The sequence below is a fragment of the Phaseolus vulgaris genome, chromosome 3 (assembly GCF_000499845.2).
Source record: "Phaseolus vulgaris cultivar G19833 chromosome 3, P. vulgaris v2.0, whole genome shotgun sequence".
NCBI lineage: Eukaryota > Viridiplantae > Streptophyta > Magnoliopsida > Fabales > Fabaceae > Phaseolus > Phaseolus vulgaris.
In genome coordinates this window covers 16,363,880-16,374,898 of record NC_023757.2, presented here as the reverse complement: position 1 = coordinate 16,374,898, position 11,019 = coordinate 16,363,880, and positions in this window count along the sequence as shown.

The following is an 11,019-nucleotide window of genomic DNA, read 5'->3' as shown; positions in this document are numbered from 1 at the left end:
TCTTTAGGAAAACTCGTAAAGACTTTTTTTTTTCTGCTTATCTACTCCTCAAACATTTTAAATATTTCTACATCTTTGTGATAAAATAGCATGTTATAGGTTGTAGGGTTATAAATAAACATCACATCACAGCAAATGTAATAGAAATAGAGGTTCACAAATCAATTTTTTCTTTTTAATTATCAATTTTTTGGAAAAAAAATTGTTTTATTAATTTTAGTATATAGAAATTAAAAAAAAAATCTACATATTACCCTAAACATCACACGCACTGGCAGGGAATATTACTTTTTAAATCTTTGTATTTTTTATTATAAATAATGCACCAATTATCTTGAATAAAAAATCATTGGCCAAGTAAAAGAAAAACTAAAAGTAGTTAACCTAGAAGATATAAAATTGGTGATTCTTGACAAACCACTATAGATCACAAGAGATTTGTTCTTAAGTGTATCATCACATTCATCGACATATGAAATTCATTTCCCCCTCACAAATCATGAATATCACATGTTGTGCAACAAAATAATGAACTTATTGTTTCATAATTGTATGAATAAACACAACTGCTACAAACATAGGGGACAAAAGTGCAATACCGTGTTAAGTTGTCAATTTAATACGAAAATAAACATCTTAAAGAAAATATATTCATAACTTAATTATAATTAGTATAACTTATTTCACGATCTTTATCCTCTTTGTAAATTGTCATATGTAAAGATCATGAGCACTGAAATTTAGAATCAAAGAAAGGTTATTACAAATTGTTATGTTTAATGGCATGGATGATTAAGGTTTTTATCATAAAGTTTTCATTTTAGTTATTTCTATGTTCTATTTATTATTATTAAAACTCAACTCATCATTGTAGGTTTAAGATTTAGGATTAAACCACACAATCTTGTATATCATTAAATATTAAACATATAACTTTATATTGCATCAATAGTATAAAATAAGTTTACTATTTATTTAACAATAATTGTTTTACTACAACAATTAAGTCCGTTTTAATACATAACATGGATTTAAATAAATGTTTTTTGGAAAATCGACCAATCCACCAAATGGATTAAAGTACTGTCGGAGTTGAATTTTATTTATTCAAGGAAGATAATTTTAAAAAGGGTCAAATTTAAAATAATAAGTTATATTTCAAAATATAAATTATAATTTTAACTGTTTAGTTATTCATTTTTAAAAATTTGTCATTTTTTTAATTTATGTTGTATAAATTATTTATGCTTTTTTTAAAGTTTTCGAAGTTATTTATTCTAATTTTTTCTATTAGATTTGTTAAATGTAAAGTGATTACATTTAGACAAAAATCATGAGGTTTTGATTTGGAGTAAATTTCTCATTTGGTCTAAATATTTTCTATCTTTTCTTTTTCGTTGATATGTGAGTATTTTGGACTTTTTACAATTTCAATCAATCTAAGAAATTGTCTTATTTGACCTAACTTTTTATCAATATTTTGATTGATTAGGTCACTATCTTAGAGTTACAGGTAGGTTTTAACTCATTTAGTTTTTCTTCCAAGTTTGGATTCATTGAGTGGGAATCAAGCTATTATCATAAAAGGAAAATTGAAGTAAATTCATAAATAATTTTGAAGTGTCTATAGTAATTTTATATTGTAGGTTGAATATTTCATGACTAATTATTGAGATTGAGTTTGAATCCCCTTTAGTTTTTAGTTAAGTTTGTGTGTTGATAAATCATAGTTTGAGTTATGGATGAAAATATTATTTATATTACAAAATACAACAGTAAATGGATTATATGAACAGTATATGAACAGTAAATTAATAAAAGTTGTTAGTTATTCTTAGATTGAAATTCAACAAATTATTGATGTTTTTTATTAAGTGTTGTTTAACAAGAAAGTGTAATAATGAGTTTCGTTTGTAAAACAATAATTTTTCAAATAAATTATGTTAAATGCAAAAATTTTCGTCTGACAGACACTTTAACACATTGTAATCATATGATTTGTCTAATAAGTGAAGTCTTGATTAAACGATAAACACACCGTCTTAAGCAAACACTGTTTATTCACGTCTAGCAAGAAATCTCTTAAAGTTGATGTATACGTCAAATATCTCTTGAGGGATGTGTTAAAGTTGTTATGCGCCAACAAGCATCCTAACACACCTTATGTCAATCATGGAAAGACTATGTGTCGTGTGCGGTTTGTTATTTTACTCTACTTCAGTTGAAAGTTCCCTAACCTAGGCATGATAAGTCATGCTAGTAATCGAGATGTTGTTTAAAGAATATATATATATATATATATATATATATATATAAGCATTTAATGTTACATAGAGCACATTAAATGTTGCATGGAACGCATTTAATGCATCTTTGCATCTTTCTGTAGACAAATGCAACTTTGAAGGTGAAAACATAAGTTGGAGCTTCTCAATGGGTAAAAAGGATCTACAACAACTATAAACCAACCTTTCAAGTTTAAGTCACATAGATAAGTTATCTAGAGTTGTCAAAACATTTCCAATCTCAACGCTTAAAGCTTTAAATCTTCGTGTGCCATAGTCTTCATAAGAACATTGTTTATGTTTATTAGAAAACTAAAAGAGTACATAATCCCTGTATCGGTCAAAAGACGTTACCTCGTTATCTAGTGAGCAAAACATTATGACATTTTAAATAATCTTTCTTTGTAAACAATTGTTTTAGCCATGAGTGGTTACATTCCAAACAATATTATAGGCTGTCTAACCATGAATGATTGCATTCCAAACAATAATTTGGATTGTTAGTTAGGAATGGTTGGGTGTTCAAACAATAATTTGGTTGTTTAGTTAGGAATGATTATGTTGTTGTATCTTCACAACTTTAGTCTGCCTAGTGAACCTTAGTTAATTGATCAAGAATTTGACGTAGTTTGTTTATAGACGAACAAATATAAAAAAAATATACAACGTAAATATTTATTTTTCTCAAGCTCGGTTATATTGCATGTTATTAAATATGATCTAACAAAAGAAGGAGAACTTTTACAAACTAATTTTTTAAAAAGATTTTGGCATATCATTATCAAGTTAAAATTTGAATCTTCCTGTATAATTTTTATGCTTTTCATAATTATCAATGAGAAGTTTGTAGCATAATTTGCTATTGGTTTTGCAGGTTTGAGTGATGGGTTGGCCACTGATAAGTGCCTATTTTTCGTAATATTTCATATTAAAATATAGACACTTATGAGTATTAATTGCTAATTTACATATAAAATAATTTCTAATTTATGAATTTATACTTTTTTACATTTTTTTATGATCTTTAATTCAATTTTTTTTTATCAGCAAAGAATTAAATGAATTAAAAGGGCCACTTCAGGGGTGACCCAACCCGTATACATCCCGAAATAAAAAAACTAACCCCCATTGAGCATCCACATGCTACTAGAACATGCCACGAACCACTATCCCTCTAGAGGACCGAACCATAACATCAGCAATGTTAACTAGTAGATACAAAACTATTTAATTCTACAGCTTGTTATCCGTGGCTACATTTTCTAGGAACACCCTCCAGTCCACTTCCCCCAGCGAGAGTACCTGCATCAAACTTGGTTCCACACATAGGCCATCAAACCGCCCAAACCAGAAACAATTCCCCTGCTTCTGGCGTACCATACACCCCATACCAGAATGGCCCCTTAAAACATGCCTATAAAAACAAAAATTGTTTTCCTTTTGAAGATTCCTTGCTCAATTGTAAGAGGCTATACCTACAACCAGCTATCAATACCACCATACAATAAAACCATCACCCTATTTCTAGCACCAGCTTATCATGTCATGATCACAGTAGTTATCAACGACTAGTGTCACTACCACCATACAATAAAACCATCACCCTATTTCTAGCAGCAGCTTATCATGATCACAATAGTTATCAACGAATTGTGTTACTTGCCATGCCATTCCACCATCTTCTCCTATCCATTCATTTGACTCCAAAAATACTTCTGAAAATATGATTTCACCCTCCACAGTGAGGCCAAACTCTTCACACACTTGCTTTATCCTTAATCATTCACCAATCATTTCATCACCACCTCATGAGTACCGTCCACCCTTTCCAACCTTTTATCTCTTTTTTAGGCATCCTCCCCTCAAAAGATATATGTAGCAGTAACGTGTCACGACTTCTTTCTTCATACGCACTTCAATTGTGCTTAAGCAAGCAATCTTTGCTCCATAAGACTTTGAGCACCTTACTTCATGCCTACAAAAACACCACCTTTCAACCTTCTGTAATTCAGACCAATACCACCACTTTGACTGGTTGGCATAGTCTCCTTATTCTAGATTCCAATATGCCAATTACACATCACCGTTGTATATTTAATCATTGTTGCAACAAGGCTCGTGCACCTACCTCTAGTGCCTACAACCATGTAACTTCCTGTACCATTCCTTGTTGCCAACATTACTCACCTATACCATCTGCTTTGCCAAATTACTGGATCAGGGGAGCCCCCAAACCTGCACCTACACATCCTGTAATTCTCCACATCAGCTCCTTACCAGGGTCACCCTTGATCTTTAATTCAATAAGAGCATTTTATTTCCAAATTTGGTGTTAATTGCCGATTTCAAGGAAGAATGGAGATTTGGACTAAAGAATAATGATATATGTTAAAAGGAGAAAGCTGAAAGGCCCAAAATGCACAAAAGAGAGAAAAAATCCAACTTGACAACGAGAATGTGTCAAATTAATTGGGCTATTTCTTATGTTTTTATCATTAAGCCCATGACCGCGACGCATGAAGTCACCTAACCCTAGCAAATTAGGTTAAATAGGGGACTAGAGTTTCCTAGGGTTAACTGTGTTAACCCACATTGCTAGTGTTAGGTGACTTCTTGCGTCGTCTCATGGGCTTAATGATAAAAACATAAAAATAGCCCAATTAATCTGACGCATACTCGCTGCTGAGTTGGGCTTTTTTTCTCTCTTTTGTGCGTTATGGACCTTTCAGTTTTTTCCTTTTAGCATATATCATTCTTCTTTAGTCCAAATCTCCATTCTTCCCTAAAAACCTGTAATTAACACCAACACCAAATTTGGGAATAAAATGTTCTTATTCAATTAAAGATCATAAAAAAATGTAAAAATGTATAAATTCATAAATTAGGGATTATTTAATATGTAAATTAGCAATTAATACTCATAAGTGCCTATATTTTAATATGAAATATTACAAAAAATAGTCACTTATCACTATCCCCAACTTAGAATCTTTGTTTCTCCTCAATCAAAGTAAATGAATATATTTGAATTTAAATAGCAAACAACTTAATTCAATAAACAACAGATCAAATTAGAAACTTGTGATGTTTCCAAATTCAAATATAGAAAAATATAAACACAATCAACTTTAAGGATCAAATCAAAATAAATAAATGGCAATTCATCAAGGAATATCTTTTCATATGCTCACAAGTAAATGTCTCTCTCTGTTTCCACTGAATCTAACAAATAACAGTTGCTTTTCATTTCATCTTCCAAATCACAAACATATTAGAAAATTGAATCCTAAGGTCTTTTCCAGGGTTGTAATGAGACTGGGTTTCCAAAAAATAATGGTTTCTTCAGATAACAAAATGCACATCTTAAAGAAGAAGAACATACCTACAATCCAAGTATAGAGAACATATATGTTATCTAATGACCATTTTCTTTTGAGTTCACATTTTTTCCTCATTTTTTTTTCTATCTTTTCATGATGATTTTTTTTTCTATTTTTTTTTTCTATTTCTATTTCTCTTTTTTTTCTCATTAATAGGAATAAAACCTTCCTATTTTCAACTTTTTGAGCTTTCAATGTTTAAAACCAACCATTCCATTTGTTTATGTATATTGCATCTATGTTCTCCTTCCTTAAACATGCTAAAGCGTAGGAAAATATATCATCAAAGGTTATGGTGCAATAATACAAAAAATAATTTTTTTTGCTCAAAGGGGATATATAAAAAAAAATTAAAAATCTAATAAGATAAAGGTTGGCTATTTGAATCTCAGTTCCGAATTAATACAAAACAAATGCCCCAATCATCTTCATGCTCTTTTATGATGAACAAAAATAAAAATTAAGCAACCACACTTGTCAATTCATCAGTAAAACTCTAAAAACTGTTTAAGGTTCACACACTCACTTGGTTTAATTGGTCTCATTCCTTTTTGTTTTGTCATTTTCTGTCTTAATCAATCATCATGTTAAATTTTCATTTATCAAAAATTCAACTACATTTGAATATAAATTCAATCAATTTTTCTTTTTCTAACATGTGTTTAATTCATCTCATTATTTAATATTTAAACACAAATTCTTTTTTTCACAATTTAAAATTAATATTCTAGTTCTTTTTTATTTGAGAAAATAAAACTAGAATTTTTTTCAAGAAAAATAATTCAAGATATAAAACTAACAAAACAACAAATTTATTCAACTACAAAATAAGCAAATAAACAGAAAAAAAATAACTGGAAAAAAAACTAAACAAAAAAATAAAACAAAATTCAAAATAACTGAAAAGAAAAGAGAATTAGAAAGATAAAACCATATTTTTTTATCAATCTTCTCTTCCTAAGAAGTCATTCAGCTCTTTGTTAAAATCTTTGGATCTGCCCCCTGAATAATAGAACTTATCCCTAGGCCAAAATACATAACCTGCAAATTGATTAGGAGGCATGTAAAAATTGGGTTGTCTTTGAGACAAAAATAAAATAAAATAATTATTTTTTTCAATCAATTTCACTCGAGCGAGAATCCCTGCAAGAAAACATGATTTTTGAAAGGTAAAATTAAAACAAAGATAACAAAACAACATAAAACTAAAATGTGGATTGGGTTGTCTCCCAATAAGCACTCGTTTAACGTCATCTAGCTTGATGTCTGTTTATTTCGAGGTGGACAACTCCCTTTGTTGCATCCTTTTGTATGCATTCTTCCCCTACATTAATTTTTTTTAGACCATAAAAAAGATTAAAAGTTACCACATCATCTTGAGCTCTAACTTGAAGTTCTCCTTTGTCAACATCAACTATGATTCTCGTAGTTTTCATAAAGGGTTTGCCAAGTATCAAGGGAACCTCCTCATCTTCTTTCTTGTCCATTATAAAAATATCCACAGGGAATGTGAACTTATCCACCTTCACCAGAACATCTTCAACCACACCATAAGGATATTTGATGGATATGTCTGCCAACCGTAACTGCATCTTGGTGAGTTGAACCTCCAAATCTCCTATTTTCTTCGGCATTGCCAAAGGAATTAGATTTATACTTGCCCCCAAATCCAGCAAGGCATTGTCCATAAATAAAGCACCTATAGATACGGGAAGATTAAAACTTCTTGGGTCCCTGGATATTTTAAGCTAGTCTTTTCGAATAAGAACATTGTATCTATCCTCCAGCTCTATATTTCTTTCTTCAATGTAGCTCCTATTCTTTCAAAATCTTTCAAATGTTGAATCCTACTTCAGATTTCCTGCAAAATAATTTTTAGGGGGCAATTTGTAAAAGGATTTTCTTTCATTCTCTTTTTTTGAAGGAGGATGAGGATATGATAAATCTTTTTCAAGAACACCTTTTTCCTTATTTTTAATATTTTCTTCCTCACTTCTTTTCTTTTATCTCTTTTTCTCCTCTCTCTTCCCCTCAGTCTCATCTTCTTTTTCAACCACTACATTATTGTAATGCTTCTTAGGGTTGGTGGTGGTGTTGGCTGACAATTGGCCAATTGGTCCTTATGCAATTTGTGAAATTTGTTTGGCCATCTGTCCCAGCTGGATCTTTACACTCCTAATTGTGGCCATGCTATTTTCCTGCACGATCACAATCTTTGCCAGAGCGTCTTCAACTTTACTCATTCTTTCCGACATGGATGGATCATCAACTTCAGGTGAATTATTCTAATAAGTACAATGACCATTATGATTATCACCTCCACAAAAATCACAATTGATTGATTGACTCTAGCTTTGAGATTAATGAACAACATGTAATTGTTGGGGCAATTTAGCCATTTGTGCGGTTAGTTGCTCAATATACCATGTCATAATTTTATTTTGAGCCAAAAGTGCATCTTCTAACAACCCTCTTTTCTGAATAACTTGTCAATCATGTTAGGCTTGATAATAAGTTGATGCCAATACATCAATAATCCTTGTCGCTTGTTCTACATCAAGAGTCATCATTGTGCCGCCAACTGCAACATCTAAGAGCATTTGTGTATCAAATCTGAGACCATTAAGAAATATGCTTAGTTGAGCAATATCTTCAAACCCATGATTTGGGCATTTTCTAAGTATCATTTTGAATCTTTCCCATATCTCACAAAAAATCTTCATTTTCTCCTTGTTTGAACAAAGAAATTTCAGACTTTGCTTTGATGTAGCGAGAAATTGGAAAAAAATCTTTGCAGAAGTTTTTCCTCTATATCCTCCCAACTAGTGAGGCTCTGATTTGAAAGTGATTTGAGGCATTCTTTAGCCTTTCTTGACAATGAAAAAGGAAACAAGCACATAAAAATCATTTTCAAGATCACTTGATTGAAAACCCATTGTTCCCACCAATTCATAAAATGTATCCAAATGTGAATATGGATCCTCATGATCCATTGTTGTAAAATGATAGGAACTAATGAGAGTGACAAAATTGGGTTCTATTGCAAGGCCTTGGCGGTAGCAGATATTGAAATACTAAAAAAATGTCTTGGCCCTTGATACATGACATAATCTCCAAGTGTCATCATAGGATGTGATGCTTGTTCTTCTACCATAAAAATTCAAAATAAGTTTGAAAATAAAATAAAAAATATTCAAAAAACTAAAAAAATACAAAATACTGTTGAACCAAGTGGTGATTCAAGCTTTGAAGAATCCAAACTCTTTGAAGGATGTTGAAGCCTTAGCTGTGCTTGCTGTTGCTGTGCTGGTTTAGTTTAGTTCTGGGGTAGTTGTGTGTTGTAATCCACCCTTTGATTAAATCTAAAGCATAGGCATTCTCAATCTTTGTGAAAGTAAAATGTTTTCAAACTCAGTTAAAACAACCGATTGTTTTATCGAAACAACCGATTGTTTATACTTAGATGTTTTTAGAAAAAGATTGAAAACTGTTTTTCAAATGGTTGAACTGTTAAAACCAAAACAACCGATTGATTCGAGGAAACAACCGATTGTTTGTTTTGGGACCATAACAGAAAAACTATTTATCTTTGACTAAGCTTTAAATGATTTAACTGCTTAGGCTCCAGCCATTAAATGCTTTGACCAATCTTTTAATGCAATTTAAGAGTTTGTTAAGATTTGATAACAAACTACATCTTTGAATATATTCAGAAAAACAGATTTGAGAATCAATCTTTGACAAGTTTTTCCTAAGAGTGTTTGAGTTTTTCAAAGAGCTGAGATTGCTAAAGAGTTTGTGATTGATCAAAGTTTGTGGAATAGGATTCTGCTTGTATTGATTTCAGATTATCTTCTGTAACAAGTGTAATCCTTGTACTCTGTGAAATAAGTTTCGTTTCTGTGTTTGCGGAGATTGGTTGTGTGTTCTTGAGGGGATCAAGATCAGCAATCTTAGTGTTGGTGTGTTGGCCAAGAAGAGTGTGTGTCTTGAGGTGTTCAAGGTCACTTTCTTGGTTGTGGTGTAAGTAATCAAGTTGTGATTGCTTAGTGGATTTCCTTAGGGTTTCTGAGAAGACTGGATGTAGCTCTAGGTTTGGAGTGAACCAGTATAAACATCTGTGTACATTTTCTCTATCCCTAACTCTTTAGAATTCAGTTTTGATATTTGTTTACTGGTATAAACAACTGATTGTTTTTGCGAAACAACCGATTGTTTTCCCAGTGTTGTGCTTTTGGCTTTGTGTTTTGAAAAAATGATTTCTTAATCAAGGTATTTGTGAAGTATTTTCATTCAAGGCTCAATAGATTGCGAAAACTCTCTTTAAACAATTCACGCCCCTCTAGTTTAAAGCCATATATTCTAACAATTGGCATCAAGAGCTTGGTTCTTGAGAGTTATTCAAGTTGATCCAAAAATCCTTTTTTCTATGGCTGGAAAACTATCTTTTGAGGAAGGTGCTTCAATCTACAAACCACCTTTATTCTGTGGATTGAATTACAAATATTGGGAAGCAAGAATGAAAATCTTTATGGAATCTATTGATCAAGGAATTTGGGATTCAATTGGGAATGATCCTTACATTCCAAAGTTTAAAAAGAATGGTTCTTTCATTACAAAACATTGGTCTCAATAGACCAATGATGAATGTAAGATGGCCAAGCTTGATTGTACTGCTCAAAACATAATAGCCTCTACACTAGATACTAATGAGTTTTTCAGGATATTAAAATGCAAAACTGCTAAGGATATGTGGGACACACTCAAGGCTGCTCATGGTCACAATGAACCAAAGGAGGCAATGACAAAGAATCAAGCAAGAAGGAAAAGAAGGCAAAATAAGAAAAGCTTCAACCTCTGCTTCATGGCCAGAAAACAGGATGACTCAAGTAGTGTAAGTTCATCAAACTCCTCAAACTCTGAAAATTATGGTCAATTGCTTCAAGCCTTTCAAGAAACACATGAAGAAGCCAACCGATTGGCTCTCTTGAACAATCGGTTAAAAGAAAAGAACAGCTGGCTTGAAAACAGAGTAAAGACACTAGAAGAGGAATTAGAAAATTCAAAAACAGATTTTGAAAATCTTGAAATCATTTACAAAAACTCCTCTTGCAAGTGTGATACTCTAGTTTGTGAAAATTGCGAAAATCTTGAAAAGAAGGTCCACTATCTTGTTAAAACTGTGGATAAGCTTTCTAAAGGCCAATCCAACTTTGAGAGTGTTGTAGCATCTCAAAACTGTGTTTTTGGAAAAGCTGAATTGGGTTTTAATCCACAAAACAAACAAGATAGATTTTCAAAATCATTTTCGAAAATGCCAGAAAAATAATCGATTGGACCATCGAAACAACCGA